The sequence below is a fragment of the Procambarus clarkii genome, chromosome 60, assembly GCF_040958095.1.
Source record: "Procambarus clarkii isolate CNS0578487 chromosome 60, FALCON_Pclarkii_2.0, whole genome shotgun sequence".
In the NCBI taxonomy this organism is placed as follows: Eukaryota; Metazoa; Arthropoda; class Malacostraca; order Decapoda; family Cambaridae; genus Procambarus; species Procambarus clarkii.
This window is the reverse complement of record NC_091209.1, coordinates 19,837,366-19,857,931: the sequence shown is the minus strand read 5'-3', so window position 1 is coordinate 19,857,931 and position 20,566 is coordinate 19,837,366. Positions and strand designations below refer to the sequence as shown.

Genomic DNA, 20,566 nt, shown 5'->3' with positions numbered 1-20,566 from the left:
ACGCAGAATCGTTAATAAACGTAAGATTTTTATACGTCTCAAGAAAGATAGAAACATAATGTTCATTTTAAATGCCTTACCATGGGCATATTTGTATTTAAAGCGAAGATACGTGTATTTTTCTAATCAGCGAGCTCCGATCCCGCACAGATCGAGCAACGGAGTAACTCTCTCTCAGAACAATGCTTATTTCACGTAAATTCGTTAATAAACGCAAATGTTTTTATATGTGTTGAGAAAGATAGAAATATAAGCTTCATTTTAAATACTTTACCATAGATATATATAAAGTTCTAATGAAGATACATGTGTTTTAATAATCGCCGAGCTCCGACCCCGCACAGACTGATCGACAGAGCAACTCTCTCTCAGAACAATGCTTATTTCACGTAAATTCATTAATAAACACATATGTTTTATATGTCTCAAGAAAGATAGAAATATAAGCTTCATTTTAAATACTTTAACATAGACATATATAAAGCTCAAGTGAAGATACATACGTTTTTATAGTGGCATTCAGTAGCTTGTCGGTCATGGAATGCAGAAGCCTACGCACTTGCCAATATAGTGTGTAATTAACAAAGATACGCTTATAAAGCCTAAAATATTATATGCCTTCAGAAAGACAGAGATATGCTCGTTATTGTGAGTGCACCAAAGGAAATATATCTTGTTGGAGGACAAAGATATATCAATTCTAAAATAAGTTTCGACTCTCGCTCGGGCGAGAGATAGCGCGACTTTCGCCCCATCTATTGGGGATTCTGTTCACCTAATGACCCAAAGCTACTCAAAGCCTCCAAGCATTACTTAAATAATGAAGAAATATGGTATATTTATTCACTATAATGTTGGTGCTTAATGCAGAACACGAGAAAACATATATTTACTATAAAATAATATACTTCCATTATGAAATAAGTAAATATGTGGCCTCATAGGAAGTCAACGGTCCAGGTGTCAATGTTGTGGAGCGACTTATCCAAGATATATTGTTGTCTGGAAAGTGTTTGTTGGCATATCAACCTTCTGTGCATAGTGATCCAGTCGTCGCACTTCTCTCCTTAAATGATCGCAAATTTAGTTTATTATATTAACAAGTAGAATACGTATTTCTAATAATATCTAACATAACTAGCCAGAAAATATTTAAGACTTATTGAAAAATACATGTCTGGAAGTTAAATCGACTTCATAGAACAATAGTGTTGGTCTATACTAATCGTTATTCGTTAGTATGCGTTCGCTACTTAAAACATTTACTGTACTGATGTAAAATCTCCCATGTCTCTTCGCACATGGAACACCGAACCTTACACACTCTCTGATATATTGTTTAATTAATAGAGATTCACTAATAAAGCTTATAATTATATATGTTATCAAAAAGGCATAGATAAAGTCGTTCTTACGTTTTAGTCACAGAGATTAGATATTAGTAAAGTTCATTTTATTCAGGAAAGTACATAAATAGTCGATTTACAAACATAATATTGGATTTATAGATAGAGCTAGTACATACAATACCTAAAGCCACTAGTACGCATAGCGTTTCGGGCATATTATTGAGAGAGGAAAGATATTTATATTTAAACTATTTTTTTTTTTTTACCGACGCTCTCCCTATTGATGAGAACTACAACCTAATGAAGATAAATGTTAATTTTATGTAGATACTGTAATAAACGAAAGTTTTTAATGTCATCAGAGAAGCAGAAATATAGGCAAATTTTAAATCCCTTGTCATAAATATAACTGAAGTGAAAGCAAAGATATATGCATTTTGATAGTTACAAAGACAGCTCTTTAACACGGGTGGAACACGAACAAGGGGAACTTAGTACCCAAATGAGCCACAGAGATATTAGAAAGAATTTTTTTCAGTGTCAGAGTAGTTAACAAATGGAATGTATTAAGCAGTGATGTGGTGGAGGCTGACTCCATACACAATTTCAAATGTAGATGTGATAGAGCCCAATAGGCTCAGGAACCTGTACACCTGTTTATTGACGGTTGAGAGTCGGGACCAAAGAACCAAAGCTCAACCCCTGCAAGCACAAATTAGGTGAGTACAACTAGGTGAATACAGCTGAGGGGCGGGACCAAACAGCTGAAGCTCAATTCCCTACGCATAACTAGGCGCGCGCGAGTCCATAGGAATTACCGTTTGTCCTGGCGCCATCTATGTTTTGACAGCAGTACTACTAATGTTCCCACGTTATATGATGATCGCTATACGGGTGTTACGGTCAGTTGCTCTTCTATATATGTTTATGGACAACGTAGGTGATTTGAGGCAATTTGCGGCCAGAGTGAAATAGTATCCACGCGGTGAGTGATGGAGGAGGATATATGCTGCTGTGTACTCGACCAGCGGGTGAGAGGTAAGTTACATCGAACAATTATAGGGAATAGATGGGTTATTTTAAGCGTAGAATGTCAGGTAACCGGTAACTACACAGATGGGGTAGTGTTTTAAGTCTTTATTTACTAAAGTGGAATATTACATTATGCCTTTAGCTGAACAAGTCTACTGGTGGGGGAAGTAGATGGGTTTTATGAAAGTATTTTGCCTAAATATTTGTATTTGGTTAATTAGTTCAGCCGTTACCAGGGAGGGTGTTCCTTTAATCTAATCTAAAAATTCTAGCCGGACAAAGTGATTAAATAAAGAAATTGAATAGAACGAAGTGGTTTGCCAGGGTGCTTAACATTTAGTTTAGTTCACTTACTATGCAGCCCATGCTTAAAGAATGCAAGTTTATCATTTATCTACGGAATTTACCGTAGTTTTACTGCATTTAATATACCGTTTTTACCCTATTTAATTATGTCGGGTAAAGGCCGGTCGTGGAAAGTTCCTAATATAGCAAGTTTTAAAGGAAAAGTTTGAGTTAACTTTAATGCTTAAGTTAGTGACCAATTAGCTTAATCTATTGTGATGAAAGTTACTAGAATCAAACATTGCAAGTACCATTTCTCTAATCTTTTTGAGAAACATGACTAGATACATGAATCGCATAGTTTTATTACTAAATGTTCATGGATTAGGTTGCATAGTTGAGGAAATAGTGATAATGTTTGTGATTTTGTGTACCTTGACTTCAGCAGAGATTTAGATAGTGGCGCAAAATTGATAGGGGCTCGGATCATTGGGAATGCTGACTGAAGTTGATTAGGTCATGGCTATACCAAAGGAAATTAGTATAAATGGGGTTAAGTTGGGAGAAGTGTTGTAAGTAGTGCCTAAAAGCTCTCCTTGGACCTAGGTTATTCGCAAGATTATGGTTTAGACTGCAATAGTTGCAGAATTGGCAAATAAAAAATACCGATGCTCTATATAGTTTTGAAATGGTTAAGACTACCAGATGCAGTTTAATGCTGACAAATGTAAGGTTTGAGGGCTAGGTAAAGATGAGATAGATGGTGTAGATTGTTAAGAGTATTAAATTTTTTGCAGGTGGTAAATTGTCCTCGAGCTGGCACTGCTCTCCAGCCATGGATGTTGATTGGTTAGTCTTCAACTGCCTCCCAACATGGTAGTGAGGTCCTGAGCTGACATGCAGTGACGAACGTGGAAAGCTTCCTGAATTGGCACATGGTATGCCTCCCTTTCAAACCAGCAACTGGCACAAATGTTCCAGCTAACATCAGAATAGTGGATGAAGCCCACACTAAAATGTAAGTGGTACAGTAAATGGACACCCCCCTCCCTTTTGACACTGAACAGTTGGGAGGAAAGGGGGGGGGAGAAAGTGTGGCTTATAGTTCTATGGCTACAGAATCTTTTGCCATTTGCTATTCAGAATCTCCCCCTTACATAGTTAATTAAAAAAAGAAATGCTGTAGACAAGCTTAACTTTTGAAGGGGGGCAACATTTTCGTTGCCATCAAAGCACATCAAAGATGCTTTGAGCTAACTTCCCCTAGTCATTAGTGGCCAGTAACACTAGTAGGAACTATTCAATGTTTACTTTAGGTTGGTTTTAAATTTATATAGTTTTCCAGAATGTAGTTTGGAAAGTCCAAAAGTCCCAATTGCTTAAACAGAATCAGGCTAGTTGTAGTAAAGGTTAATCTGAATAGATTTGCATAAAAGTAAAAAAAAATAGTAATAACTTAAAACAATATAGCATTGGCTAAAGATAAATGTAAATTGCCATTGAAGTGCAGTTGTGGATAGTTATGACATTCACTGAAACTTGGCAAATTGATGCCATATATATTTATATTGCTAAATTAGATCTTTACTACTGCTATTAGAATATGTAGGAAAGGTAAATTCCATCTGAATTTGTAAAGTACTGAATGCTAATTTGAAAAGTAAAGAAAGATTGGCTTTAAATCTGAAATTAATTTGTTAATATTTTTCAGGTGAGTGATCATGATTCATGGACTGGCTTGGAGTGAGGCTCCTTTACTCTGCAAAAGGAAATCTACAAAAGTGGGTGAGTTTGAATTCGATGTTTTAGCTATATCAATGACCTAATCTTAATTCTCTTATCTAGTCCATTTATAGGTGTGTAACCATGTCCTACTGTTACAACCCACAGGGGATGATGCAGTTTGTACTGATCCTACCCCATTTCATAAAAGGGGACCAGGCAGTCCTGCAGATTTCCCTGGCTTGGCTTTTTCAGAGCTTTGCTCTATTAACCATCTAATAGATGGACTAGATTTGCATAGGTTTAGGGACCCTTAACAATGGTTACATTGTTAATTCTCACAGGGCTTGTTTGCTGAATGGGTGCATGCATCTAACACTTTAGTGCCTGGCATGCATTGTACAGTGCTTTCTGTAAAGCATATGTACAATGTGTTGATGGCACTAAAGTGGTGGATGTAATGCACCCATTCAGGGAACAAGCTCTGCACTGAAACCAGAGGAAGGGATAGGCCTTGCTGAGCCTATCTTAAAAGATAGTATGTTAGGATTTTATGGGCTTGTTATTAGGCATTGGTGATAATAAAAGTAGTGTCCCTGTCTAATGTTTATTTTTCCTTTACAGGTGATTGTCTCTGGAGTTGTCTTGGCCTTTTGGATCTTCTGTTCATCTAGGAGCATCTGTCCCACAACCTGAAATGGTAATAAATATTAGATGTATTATAAATACTATATGTAAAACTTATTAAATAAAACATTTTTAATGAAACTACTTTATATACCTTATCCTGACATTATGCTGGAAATTATTTACTACTATTGATGCAATGTTTTAAACATCTGAAATTTTTTTACTTTGAAAATAAATACTTGGTAAAATTTACACCTATTTGTAACTTGTTACATAGGTGCATGCAAAATGCATTGAAAAGATGTAAAAGTGGACTACCTATTCAATTTACATAAACTAACAAATTAGTCTGAAATATTAAAGTGGAAGAAACTTTAGTCAATATATGTTTTCATATTTGAAAGTAAATTTAAAGCTATGCAACACCTAAGCTTTGTACAAATTATAATTAAATTTACTAAAGATCATTGTTAAATTCACAACATTAGAAAAGTGACACTGAAGCATCTATACAACATGGTTTTCCCAAAGTCTTTGGTAACTTAAATTTATCAAAGCTCTTAAATGATTTGTCTGCCAAACTTCAGATATTCTGAAATATTTTACCTAGATTAAAACCATTGTTTGAAAGGGGCAAAACAGATTACTGTCAATTAGTTTGACCTAACATCTGCAAGGTCTTGAAGGAATGGAATTTTTTTTTTTTTGTAAAACTTTTTTTGCTAAAAACAAACCCTGCCTAATGAACCTGCTCATTTTTTTTAGAAATGGTATAATTGCAACATTACCAAAGGCCATTGTTTTAATAGCCAAAGTACCAAATGAAACACCAAGAAGCAACAAACAGGTACGTGGTAGAAACGACAAAAGAATGGTTACGAGGACCCTTTCATTTGTTAAAGAAATGACTGGGGAAAAATGCTGTCATACCACAAGGGGTCTCAACCCTTGTCATATACATTAATCTAAATATTACCAACCACAAAAATTGCTGATAACATGTTATAAAAAAAATAAAGAATATAATATTGAGGCCTTAATGCAGATCTCTAACTCTACAAATAGTAACAAGACTGGCAATTTCTTTATAAAACAGAAAAAAATCCAAGACCTTGCACGTGAGCCAGAACAATCCATATCACAACTACTGTACCACATTAAAATGAAACAATGAAGGTAAGGTAATTACCAAAAGAAGGCACCAAAGTGCGAAATAATCAGAGGGTGCTAAATATCACCAAGAATGCCAATACGTGAACAAAAACGCATAAGGCGAGCAATATCAAAAGTATCCGATTCACCTAGAATTCTATCGAGGGACGGTCGGAAAGCAAGACACACGCTTGTCCTGGAAGTCAGGACATTCAACAAGGATATGCACAATTGTAAGAGGGACAACGCAATTTGGACAATAAGGAGCAGGGCGGCGCTCCATTAAGTGACCGTGGGTTAAGCGGGTATGACCAACCCACAGCCGTGCCAAAGCAGTGTCCCACCGCCGGTTACGGTGGTAGGAGGAAGGCCACGGGGACACACTAAGTTTGAGAGTACACAGCTTGTTACCAACCACAGAGGACCAACAACCCTGCCAACGGGGAAGAATGAATAACAGGATAAAAGTCGGAATAAGGAATACCTTTACGGGAGATGGGACAAGAACGGATAGCTTCCTTAGCGGCAGCATCCGCACGCTCATTGAAACACCAATATGGCTGGGAACCCAGCAAAACTCTACTGATTTAAATTTACTAGAAATAAGAAACAGCCAATGTTGAATCTCAATGACCACCGGATGGACAGGATTAAAGGACCCTAGAGCCATGAGGGCACTACGAGAATCAACTACAACCACAAAGGAGGAATGAGAATGAGAAAGCAAGAGACGAAGAGCATAGAGAATAGCATAAAGTTCTGCCGTAAAGACGCTAGCCTCCGAAGGGAGGCAACACATGTAAGTACGGTCAGGAAAAACAACAGAGTAGCCCACACCATCCGCAGACTTAGACCCATCAGGGAAGATGGAAATAGAGTGGGAGTGCGAAGAAAAGTGCTCAAGGAAGAGGCTTTTCAGAATTGTAGGAGGGGTAAAGGCTTTAGTAATACAAGTCAAGGACGTACAAAACTTGGGAAGGGGGACTCTCCACGGAGGTAATGAAGGAACAATACGAGGAGAAACATTAGAAATATGAACAGAAAGAGAATCCTGTAAGCGAGATAACTGGACAGAAAGTGGGAGACAATGAAGAGGAACAGGAACCACAGGAGGAGGAAAAGTCAATGCACGACAGAGGCGAGAGGAAGGATGTTGGAAGGACCGCGCAAGATAGCGAAGACAGTAGCAATCACGGCAGTCCTGAAGAGAGAGAAAGCCAGTGTCAACATACAAACTAAGGGCGGGAGTCGAACGAAAGCCACCAGAGCCGAGACGCAACCCAGTATGGTGCAAAGCATCAAGATGGCAAAGAGTAGAAGGAGAAGCAGAAGAGTATGCAGGCCAACCATAATTGAGTTTAGACAGGACGAGAGAGGAGTGCAAATAGAGGAGCGTGCGCCTATCCGCTCCCCAAGAAGTATGGGACAAAACCTTAAGGAGGTTAAGGGCCTTAGAGCATTCAACTCGGAGGCAAGAGATATGGGCTGACCAAGACAAACGAGTGTCAAAAACTAACCCCAAAAGCTTCGCGGAATCCCTGTACACAATGAGATGACCATAAAGCAACAACAATGAAGTAAAGGTCCTTTCAGTAAGAATCTATCATTCACTGAAAGTTGCTGCAGTTAAAAATAAAAGAAAATACAAGTCCCTAGAAATAAACAAGCAACCTTTTTGACTAAGGAAAAGAAGGTAGTTATTCTACTGTATAAATCTAAGTATTCACTTAGATAACTGTATCCAAGCATAGAGGTTCCCCCCCCCCCTTCCCTTTCAGAAAAACATCTACTTTCGAAAAAGTTTAACATTGGCCAACAAAAATGATTCCAGAACTAAATTGCCTAATACCAGGAACAACTGAGAGCCATGACAAACACTGCAACCCTCTCCTACCCCCAAGTCTTATGCTATTTATGATCCAAGGTAATTTGAGATACTATACTGGAATCACCCTCTCCTACGACGAGTCTAGTGAGAGGGTGATCTCCTGGTGATTAAATTGAAGCACGATACAGGTGTCAACGAACATCAGTCAGCCCACTTGTCAGCACAGTGGATAACTAATGACATCATAATCTGCAGTGTTGTATGCCTCCCTGTGGCCATTTAAATCAATAAAACACAGGGTTGTGGCAATGTTTACAGCATAAGGCAAGGTATAGAGGAATCCTGGAATGCCATGTAATGTGTAGTCCTTGAATGTGCTTTAGGCAACCAAATTGAATAACAACATTTCTGGTGTTCGGCTATATAATCCGACTTTCTCATTCGGTATAATGTTTTAAACCTAAATAGGAATTCACTTTAAAGGTCAATTTATTTGGAAAGTGCTAACCAGATTCCAAATTACTGAGCTCTGAAAGTACTACAAGGCAAGTTTAACCGAATGAGTGTTTGCCTATCCATACCCCCATGAGGTATGTGACAACACTGAATAAAGAAAGGGTCTTTGAGCATTCACCGTGCAGGTATTTGACATGACCAATATAGCCAAGTGTTAAAGATCATTCTAAGCAGTTCTGCACAATCCATATACTATCAATTAATATAATTGTACAATGGTGCTTGGTGGATGATATTTCCTATTAAAACTCATTGGACAACTGTTTGTATTAGACATTTTAAACCTACAAATGGTAGCCCTAGATATCGCACTACAGTATTAATTACAAGATGAACAATGTAAAATCAATACCACAACAGCAAAGGATGACGGCTTTTCAACAACCGACAAACACACAGGTCTAACACCAGCCATCCCGAGAGAGGACGTCCCAAGTATGTACACCCCACAACTTTACATCACCTTTGCTACCTCACGCGAGCACGCAACAGCATGAGATGCCATACTCCCAAACCAACTCCATGCACTTTGAGGCTTTAACAACTCAACATTTAAAAAGTTGATTTAAAAAATCAAACACCTGAATTTTTCCCTAATTAAATTTACTAGGGAAATGCACACCAAGCCATGAAACCCACAATGAAGATGAACAAACTACACACAACTGTCACCAAACTTCCACATACCACCCCCCTCTCACTCCTGCCCTCCCTCCTTAGGTGCTCTGATTGGCTGAGCACCTGAGCCACCACCACTCACCTCTTGTTGTGAGAGCCTAAAGCATGTTTGGTTGCACTTTAAAAGTTCCCGAGTGTACTCGCCTAATTGTGAGTACCGCCTGCCCGGTTCACCATTTTGTTTTTCAATCTACCTCAATTTACCCCTTTACAGTCAAATATTATGCAAAATTCTGTTTAAGACTTGTCCCTTCTTAACTTAAATAACTGCTTTGGCCATCTGCAATCTTTCTAGGTGGGTAAAAATGACTCTTGAGGCCAGAAAGGACTTATCAGACGGCGATCATAACAATACGGTACACACACAAAATCACAACCTGATATACACCAAGCAGAAAATCCACTGGAGCTGTGAGGCGACGTAAACCCTTGCCCAAGGCACTGGCAGCTGCATACTCTACCACAGTATATTACTGACTTTGTAAAAGTCTTACAACCGGATTTCCCCATAAATCACAGCAAGTTTTGAGGCCCCTCCTTGAGTCAACGTCTTACGTAAGACCTACAAGCACTCAGGTGAAGGCTGAAGCAGTTCAACACCATACGCCCCAACTTCAAATACACAGTTGAGAGGCGGGACAAAAACGTGATTTTCTGTGTGTGCCTGAAGTTGGGGCATACGGTCTTGCTTCACCCTTCACTTTACCCTTCACCGGCGTACTTCAGGGGTTTTATTTAATACTTGGACTGGCTTCAGTAGGGCCTCCAGACTTTCTGTGGCTTCACAAGTGTCACGTGAATCCCCTGCATAGCAGTGGAACTGCCTTTTCCCTTCACCTTCAATGCCTCTGCACTGGAAGTATACATCTACACCAGCCCAGAAGAGTCATCAGTCCTGCCACCTCTCCATACCCCCCAGGGCCTGGCACGGCCTGGTACGACTCAGAGGCAAGCCGGGCGCCACTGCTAACTGGCAGTTTGTCCCCACAAACAAGCAGTTAGCCGCCTTCAACTGACAGTGGTACAGCTCAACACAAAGGCACCGCCAGCCACAACGAGCAGTTTGCTAGTTGACCAGATGTCCACCTCGTGTTGACACTGGATGAGTCATCACCACTGGACTATATAAAGAGCGCTGCCTCCCTGGAGAGGCAATCTCTCCCTTAGTGCTCTAGGATCACCTTGGTGTCTCTAACCCGTCGTCCACTTCCAGCCAACATCGTGTGACTGATGCCATGGTGGTATGGTAGCTGTCTTCAGAACACCAGTATATCTTCATACTTTTATTCATTGCTTATAGTTTATTTTTTGCATTTAAGGTCATACTAACTTGTTCACCTTTGCATTACATGATAGTCAAGTATTGTCATGTGTTATTTTTGTTCATTACTATTTCAGTAAATTGTTTAATTATTTATTTGATAATTTTCATTTGTTTCCACCTGCAACTTACACACTGCAAGGCCAATAGCAGCATTTCTTTCATTTATGTTATATATTATATTTATATTTATATTTATATATATATTGCATTTATATTTGCTAGTCTCCGTGGTGTAGTGGTAAGACACTCGCCTGGCGTTCCGCGAGCGCTATGTCATGGGTTCGTATCCTGGCCGGGGAGGAATTACTGGGTGCAATTCCTTAACTGTAGCCTCTGTTTAACGCAACAGTAAAATGTGTACTTGGATGAAAAAACGATTCTTCGCGGCAGGGGATCGTATTCCAGGGACCTGCCCGAAACGCTACGCGTACTAGTGGCTTTACAAGAATGTAACAACTCTAGTATATATCTCAAAAAAAAAAAAAAAAAAAAAAAAAAATGTGAGGGAGAGCCATACCATCTTGGTTCAGTATAGCTGTGATACCATAACCCGTCACACAAGATATCCAGTTGTAAGACTTTTACCATCAGTGGTGGTAGAGTATGCAACTGGCAATGCCTTTGTTACAGGTTCGCTTCATCTCACAGCCCCAGTGGATTTTCTCACACATTTGAATACATGAAACAACTTTATTTGATACATTCCAAACCAAAGTACTGTACTGTACAGTACAGTAATTATCAAACCATCAAATGTGTGGGATAATCATAGTGCGCTAAATATCACTAACGTCGCCAATACAAGAACAAAAACGCATACGGCGAACAATATCAAAGGTATTGAATTTACCAAGAATTTTATCGAGGGACAATTGACAGTGAGGGATGGTCGGGAAGCAAGACACGTAAGTCCTGGAAGTCAGGACATGTAGAGACAACGGTTTGGACAATAAGAAGCAGGGCAGCGCTCCATTAAGTGCCCGTGAGTTAAACGTGTATGACCAATATACAACCTCGCCAGAGCCGTTTCCCACCACCGGTTACGGTGGTAGGAGGAAGGCCACGGGAACACACTACTCTTAAGAGCACGCAATTTGTTACCAGTAACAGAAGACCAACAACCCTGACAACGGGCAAGAATGGGGAAATGAATAACTGGGTAAAAGTCATAATAAGGAATACCTTTACGGGAGATGGGACAGGTGCCGATAGCTTCCTTAGCGGCAGTGTCCGCACGCTCATTTAAGAACACACCAATATGGGTGGGAATCCAGCGAAATTCCACTGTCTTAAATCTACTGGAGATAAGAAACAGCCAATGTTGAATTTCAACTACCAAAGGATGAACTGGATTAAAGGATTCTAGAGCCATGAGGGCACTGCAAGTGTCAACTACAAACACAGAGGAGGATTGACAGCGAGAAAAGAGTTGATGAAGAGCATAGAGAATAGCATAAAGTTCTGCCATGAAGATGCTAGTCTCCAGAGGCAGGAGACACAAAGGTGCAGTCAGGAAAAACAACAGAGTAGCCTACACTGTCTGCAGACTTAAGACCCATTGGTGAAGACGGAAATAGAGTGGAAGTGTGAAGAAAAGTGTTCAAGGAAAAGGTGATTTAGAACTGTAGGAGGGGTAAAAGTTTTAGTCATGTGGGTCAAGGCTTACAGAATTTAGGAACGGGGACCCCTCCATAGGGGCAAAGACGGAATGACACGAGGGGAAATATTGGTAACACAAACTGAAAGAGCATTTTGTAAGAGAGACAACCGTACAGAAAGAGATAGGTGGTGAAGGGGAACAGGAACCACAGGATGGGTAAAGGTCAAGGCATGACATAAGCAAGAGTGAGGGTGCTGTAAGGACCGTGCAAGGTGGAGAAGACAGTAGCGATCATGGCGATCCTGTAGAAACAGGACGCCAGTTTCAACATACAGGCTTAGGGTAGGTGTCAAAGGAAAGGTACCAGAGCTGAGCCGTAACCCAGTATGATGCAGTGTGTCCAGATGGTGAAGGGTAGAAGGAGAAGCAGACGAGTAAACAGGGCCATAATCGAGTTTAGACAGAACGAGAGAGGAATGTAAAGAGAGGAGCAGTGTCGATTAGCTCCCCAAGAAGTATGGGACAAGACCTAAAGTTAGTTAAGGGCCTTAGAGCATTCAACTCGAACGTAAAAAATATGGGGCGACAAAGACAAACGAGTGTCAAAGATTAGCCCTAAAAGCTTTAGCAGATTCTTTGTACAAAAGGGGATGACCCCTGTTACCTAACAGTAAATAGGTATCTGGGAGTTAGCTGTTACAGGCTGCTTCCTAGGGGGGTGCGTGTGTGGGAGAAAAATAAATTTAGTAGTTAACCACTGAACTGCTCTGTCTCCAAATAACACCCTGGTGCACAAGAAATAAATTCTTTCCAAAAAAAATTTTTCTCTTCTTATATTGTTAAAATGCAGAGTCTGATCACGGGGAAACTAAACAAAAAATATTGTATGTGACTTACTTTAGCTGCGATGGAGCTGGGAAGTTGAGCAAATTATGGGCGCTGAGCGTTGGAGCGATGGGGGTCTGTCGGCCCCGCCACCCCGTGCGACGGCAGTTGCTGCGAATAAAATGTTGCGCAATTATTTTGAAGTTTCTCATTCATTTCTTCTTTTTTTTTGCTGTAATATTATTTAAAAGTGTGTAATTTGTGGAATTTATATAATTCAAAGTATAGAACATCGCTATGCTCAAAATTATGGGCCTCATATATGCGACATATTCTACAATCAAACAGTGTTTTTGCTGTTATTACACTATATACACACATTGTATATACCCATCTACGTATGTCTTCACCATAACGATCCACTATGTTGGTATGGTGAGCCCAAAAAACATGAGTGAGCTGCCACACCCTGCCAGTCCTCCCTCCCTCCTCCAACACATTACTCGCCAACATTCCTCCTCCCAAAATACTGTTATTGTGTTTATTACACTATTTACACACGTTATGTATAAGTATGTACATGTTTTATTCATGTACATACGTACATACTTGCCATCTCCTCACCTCTCTCTCTTGCCTACTTAATGCTCTTGCTTCCCTCATCTCATCACAATCGACTTTATAATGGTCCAGGACGGATCGAAATGTTGTCGTCTATTCAATTTCCAGTGTGTGGTTTGGTCAACAATGAAATCTTCATGCAAGATCTTATAAAGAAAACCCCTAGAACGAGTTTTGCAGATACGAAAGAGTTTAAGGTGAGTAGGGGATGGTTTGAGAAATTTTGAAAAAAGACGTGGTATTCATAGTGTTGTGAGGCATGGTGAGGGTGCCAGCTCAGACAAAGTAGGGGCTGAAAGATTTGTTCGTGATTTTAAAGATTTTGTAGATACTGTATTGATGGATATATTCCACAACAAGTGTTTAATTGTGAGGAGACATGGCTATTCTGGAAAAAATTGCCGAAGAGGACATACATTACCCAAGAGGAGACGTCACTGCCCGAACACAAGCTAACTTGGGCTAACTTGTGTCAGGATAGGCTAACTCTTGTGCTGTGTGGCGATTTGAAAATTAAACCCTTGCTCGTGTATCATTCCGAAAATCCAAGAGTTTTAAAAAATATATAACGTGCAGAAAAACTGTGATGTAGTGGTTTGCCCTGCCATCAAAAAATATCTGCAAGAGAAAAGTTTGACACTAAAGGGCCTGCTTCTCGACAATGCTCCTGCTCATCCTCCAGACTTGGAGGATGCATTGTTGGGGCCACTTTTTTTTTTTTAGGGATATTCCTGCATGGGCCCTAAGTTTCTGGCTAATGAACCAATGACATGAAGGAGGAGTTTTCAACCTACCTTGTGTTAGGTGTGCAGAGGTCAATGGTTGAACATAATGTCAGGAGCAAAGGGGGGCGTTTGCCTCTTCGAACACAATTGCGACCATCTTCATCTCTTCGAACTATCCTAAATGCTCTCTTCACCTGTCTGACCAAATTGGGTGTCCAGACCACCTTTGAATCTGAAATTGTAAAATTAATAGCAATTTCAGAATATTCAGTCCATTTATACTAACAAAATTATACATACAGTACAGTACTGTAATTGAAATTTTACAGAATGATAAAGGCAATTTAGCAACTTTGTTAAAATGCACATGGGGGAAATACATGAAAATAGGTTAATATTGTTTGTAAGGTTGATGGAAAATGTTTATTACTTTTATGATTTAAAAGATGTATAGCCCTAATACTCCATCCTGGGTGCATTCCACCAGGTAATGACCACAGCAAAAGTTTTCCACGAGGCTCTATTGTCACACAAACTTTTCACATTTTCAAACTTGATTCATCTTTCCCCCCCCCCCCCTCGTTCCAGGGGTTTTCTTTAAAAGGTCTTCATGCAAATGCCTTGGTTTCTCACAAATGATGGCCTCTGAAATGCTATCACCTGCTAACTCCTTGTTGTGTATCCAAATTAATAAAAACTTTTTAACATCCTCAAGTGTTTGTGTTCTTTGTTTCGGGATTGTTGATATGCCTTTTGCCACTTTAATGTTCATAATTTCCTTTTTCTTAGCAAGTACAGTGCATATTGTTGACATAGATTTGTTGTACTGCCTAACTAGTTCAACAACCTGTGCACCATTTTGATGTTTATGAATGCTCTCTTGTTTTTCCTCTATGGTCATTCTCACATGTGTTTTCTTGGCTTCAACCTTACCACTGGCTTTCTTGGGACTCATGGCAAGATATATCATAACAAATTTTATGTTCAAATAGCCAAAAATCCCAAAACAAATGTAATGCTTTACAAAGAATTCAGGCGCGATACTTACTAGGCAGGAGACACTGGTAAACTGAGGCGTGATCACCATGCCACCACGCGCTAGGTCAGCCCATACGTATATCAACAAACTCCTTTCCCGTGGCAAAGTTTGTAACCCGATTCAAATTTTTCGAAGAAATTAGGCTCGTAACCCGAAAAGTTCATAAATATTCATTCGTAAGCCAAGGTGTCACTATATATAACTAAAAAATTAAACTCAGGATTACTTTCAACCCCCACCCCTTTTGCTCTACTCCATCGCCACCTACCTTCACCCCCCTCTATGATGTACTCTTCCATAGACACGTACCTTTGCCCCCCTCCTCCCCTCTACTCCTCCATCATCACCTACCTTCACACCCCCTCCCTTCTCCTCCTCCATCGTCACCTTCCTTTCACCCTCCTCTATGATGTACTCTTCCATAGACACCTACGTTCACTGCATATAATGCTCCCCTCTACTCCTCCATCGTCACCTACTTTCACCCCCCCTCCGCTCTACTCCTCCAGGGTCGCAGACAATTTCACGAGCGTGAGAACTACGAGTTCTCTAACCACTCTCACACTCCTACTCTCTCACCAGTGAGGGGGAGGGAAGGAGGGAGGAAATGAAGGAAGAAAGGTGGGGGAGAGAGAATAGGCAGGGGGAGGAGGGCCTAGATACATTTCTTCCATATAGATAGGTAGACTGAGGGAGAGCTGCTTGCCAAGAGCCCTATCAGACAGGCTTCCTATTCCTCAACCCTCCCTAATATGCCACATCCTGGTCAGGACAACTTGCTCGATTGTTATTCTTGGTGTGACTCGAGAACTGACCTCGAGGCGGGGCATGGGCATGGATTATCTCCCTGGGGCTCGCACCTCCCTGCCCCAGCTCTCTCTCGCTCTCACATAATCTATCAAGGGTCTAACATGAGGTCATTGTGCCTACCAGAAGTGTATATGTCCAAGGCTGGCCACCTGTCTGGACCATTCAAATGTATAAACACGTAATTAGTCTATTAAAATTATATATAATGCTACAATTATAAATTAATTTGTTCATGGTCATTCGTTTATCAGTATTTTAATATGAGGTATATATACGCATGTATGTATACGTTGACGTACACATATATGATTATGTGTATAGAATGATTATGATTATGTGTAATCATATATGATTATATCTAATGGAATGCATTAGTAAGTGATGTGGTGGAGGCTGACTCCATACACAGGTTCAAGTGTAGATATGATAGAGCCCAATAGGCTCAGAAACCTGTACACCTGTTGATTGACAGTTGAGAGGTGGAACTAAAGAGCCAGAGCTCAACCCCAGCAAGCACAATTAGGCGAGTATATGAACGAATGCACATGTACACTTTCAAATGAATTAAGATACCTTGAGATACACAATGACTTAGTTTAAATAGTTTAAACACATTATGGTACTGATTTTGACATGCTGATGTCTGGAAGGGAGAGGGGGTGTGGGGGGTTATTGTCTGAGGTGGAGGACCAGAGGAGGGGGTCAGTGGAAGGATGGTGGCTGGAGGGATGCCATTGTTCTAATGGTTATGAAAACAATTATTGATGGCAGGAATTCAGTGGGTGTGTACTTCACCCGCACCATCACCATACTGTGCCCTGCTACAACCCCCCCCCCCCACTCCACCCATGCTGTGCGGGGCGTATTACACATTATGGGATAACCGACTGTCTGTCCATTCCTGTCTGCTCGTTATGCTGCCCTTCCTTTTGAAAATTGTCTGCTTTATCGACTTCCTTCAAGACCACACGTTAGCCTCTTATCACGCCCTCTTACCACTCTCAGGGAGCCGGCTCTTCTATACAATAGTTACCACTCAGTCCCCAAGGTGAAAGAGTGTCCGGGCATATGACTTGTTACGTGTACTTATTTGCGATTCGTTTGGGCTGTTACGTGTGGTGATTAGTGTTGGGTAAGGCTAGGCCAGGTCTGGTCAGACTAGGCTAGGTAAGGCTAGGTCTGGTCTGGCTAGGTCTGGTCTGGCTAGGCCAGGTCAGGCTAGGCAGGGTGAGAGAAGTAAAGCGGCAGGTACTTACGTTTCCGAGAAAGTAGCGGCGGTAGTATATTGTTGATTTAGATTCGACGACATCCTGAAGCTAGTAGGTGGCGGCCTCATCGCTCTCAAACTTCTTGTTGTTGTAGGGGATACGAGGTACACCCAATATCCCCCTTACATTGATCACATCGCACACTAATATTTTTACTATTTCGGACACCAGATTTGTCTGTTTCGTATATGTATAATTGTTCAATATTAAAACCACAATAGAATGCTCTAAGTATTTTCGTATATTAATACATCTTCAGAAGGAATGGTTCGCTCTGAAGATGTATAAATATAAGAAAGTACTAAAGGAAATTCCTGTTTCAATTCTTCCTCTGTGGTCTGACACTCTTATTATATATTGTATATACTGAATTATATATACTATGCTTATATAATATATACTGAAATATTGTTACATTTAACGTATGAAACAAAGTATATATCTGTATTTTTAATAAAATATAAAACATTAATATTTATCAACGTATCTCTGTGAATTACATAATTTATCAGTATTGTACAGCCTGTGATCTCCACCTGGCTGGCCACTGATACCTAAGTAGCTTTCATGTGTCCGGACACCGGCGATAGGATTGTATTATTTAACTTTAAAGAGAGAGATATTTCTTGAAATGTTGTCACATTAACGTCTACATCTTCCTTCCTTCTGACATATAGATTTTAAGGTTAATTAGCATATATGGAAATAAATTACACAATTTATAGGCTGGTGTGAAGTGCTTCACACTCTTAGAGCAAGCCATCAAGAAACTGTACAGTATCAAATGCATATATCTTCGCTTTCACTTCAGTTATATTTATGACAAGTATTTAAAGTGTAGCTTATAATTCTGCCTTTCTGTTGACATAGAAAACTTTCGTTTATTACATTATCTAGATAAAATTAGCATTGATCTTCAAAAGGTTGTAGTTGTAACTTCCATTATAAACAACATTATTATTGCAAACAGTAGGAGTTTCAAAGTCTCATTTGTATGGATACCTTCTCATATAGGTGTTGTCCAGCATGATGACACAAACAAGGCAGCTAAAACTGAATGTGATAAGCCTGAAGTTGAGTGGGATATGGACATTCCAATCTCGAATCGAGAATTATATGAACGGACAGCATAAAACTTCCACTAGTGTCACAATGACAGTGTGACGCAGGTGGCTGCAGGTAATGAATAGCCCCCAATGGTGAATATTCCAATTGTAAACTATGTGAACAAGAACTGGGACATACTCACCAACACTATATCTGTGATTGCCCTGTTATAAGTGACTTCAGACCAAATGGTATAAGGTACTTTGAACTCTGTAATTACTTCATACACTTAGGAATATTGGAAGATATTCTTATACTGTACCCGGATTGTGCTAACGGAGGCTAATAGATCAGCCTTATATTTTATGTTCTCACCTGATTGTTACCTTGAGGTAGGCCCGTAAGTGGTAGTCCTCTTGAACCATTAACAGTATCAATAGATGATACTGGAGATCTGTGGAGGTGCGACTGGACCCTGCGTGACGGGAGATGTATCCCTTGTTTCTTGTGATTGATTGATGAGGATTAAGCCACCCAAAAGGTAGCACGGGCATGAATAGCCCGTAAGTAAGTAAGTAATTATCAAAAGAAGGCACCAAACCGGGAAGGCTATGTAGCACCATCAAATGCGCAAAATAATCAGAGGGCGCTAAATATCACCAAGGATGCCAATACGAGAACAAAAACGCATAAGGCGAACGATATCAAAAGTATCCGAGTCACCAAGAATTCTATTGAGGGACAGGTGACCGCGAGGGGCGGTCGGAAAGCAAGACACACGCTCGTCCTGGAAGTCAGGACATTCAAGAAGGACATGCACGACCGTAAGAGGGACAATGCAACTAGGACAATAAGGAGCAGGGCGGCGCTCCAAGTGATTATGGGTTAAGCGAGTATGGCCAATACGCAATCTCGCCAGAGCAGTTTCCCACCGCCGGTTACGGTGGAAGGAGGACGGCCACGAGGAAACACAACATTTAAGAGTACGTAGCTTGTTACCAGTAAGAGACAACCAAGAAGCCTGCCAACGGGTAAGGACTGAGGAATAGATAACCGGGTAAAAGTCGGAATACAGAACGCCTTTACGAGAGATGGGACAAGAGCGGACAGCTTCCTTGGCGGCAGCATCCGCACGCTTATTTAAAGACACACCAATATGGCTGGGAACCCAACAAAACTCAACCGACTTAAATTTACTGTGAACAAGAAACAGCCAATGCTGGATCTCGACAACAACTGGATGAACCGGATTAAAGGACCCGAGAGCCATGAGGGCACTACGAGAGTCAACAACAACTACAAAGGAGGACTGACAACGAGAAAGCAGGAGACGAAGAGCATAGAGAATAGCATAGAGTTCCGCTGTAAAGATGCTAGTCTCCGGAGGTAAGCGACACATATAAGTGCGATCAGGAAAAACAACAGAGTAGCCAACACCGTCCGCCGACTTAGACCCATCGGTGAAGACAGAAACGGAGCGGGAGTGAGAAGAAAAGTGCTCAAGGAAAAGGCGTTTTAGAACCGTAGGAGGGGTAAAAGCTTTAGTGATACGGGTCAAGGAAGTACAAAACCGCGGAAGAGGGACTCCCCACGGGGGCAAAGAAGGAACAACACGAGGAGAAACATTAGAAATACGAACGGAAAGAGAATCCTGGAGGCGAGATAACCGGACAGAAAGAGGGAGCTGGTGAAGAGGAACAGGAACCGCAGGAGGGGTAAAAGTTAAAGCACGACAGAGGCGAGAGGAAGGATGTTGTAAGGACCGCGCAAGATAGCGAAGACAGTAGCGATCACGGCGGTCCTGGAGAGACAGGAAGCCAGTGTCAACATACAAGCCAAGGACGGGAGTCGAACGAAAGGCACCAGAACTGAGGCGCAACCCAGTATGGTGCAAAGCATCAAGACGGCGAAGAGTAGAAGGAGAAGCAGACGAGTAAGCAGGGCAATCATAATCGAGCTTAGACAGGACAAGAGAGGAATGTAAAGCAAGGAGAGTGCGCCTATCTGCTCCCCAAGAAGTATGGGACAAGACCCGAAGGAGGGTAAGGGCCTTAGAGCACTCAACACGAAGGTAAGAGATATGGGGAGACCAAGACAAACGAATGTCAAGGAATA

General features: G+C 40.8%; 2 long non-coding RNA genes across 2 annotated transcripts; one reads left to right on the top strand and one right to left on the bottom strand.

Annotated features, from left to right (window-relative positions):
• Positions 1 to 2,222: 2,222 nt before the first annotated feature.
• LOC138353989 (uncharacterized) lies at positions 2,223 to 5,156 on the top strand. The gene is made up of 4 exons (XR_011223370.1): positions 2,223 to 2,387; positions 3,464 to 3,684; positions 4,378 to 4,451; positions 5,013 to 5,156. It is a non-coding gene; the product is annotated as an uncharacterized lncRNA (long non-coding RNA).
• Positions 4,982 to 17,642, bottom strand: LOC138353988 (uncharacterized). The gene is made up of 4 exons (XR_011223369.1): positions 17,393 to 17,642; positions 14,357 to 14,519; positions 13,014 to 13,112; positions 4,982 to 5,080 (listed from the first exon to the last, which is right to left on the bottom strand). It is a non-coding gene; the product is annotated as an uncharacterized lncRNA (long non-coding RNA).
• Positions 17,643 to 20,566: the final 2,924 nt, after the last annotated feature.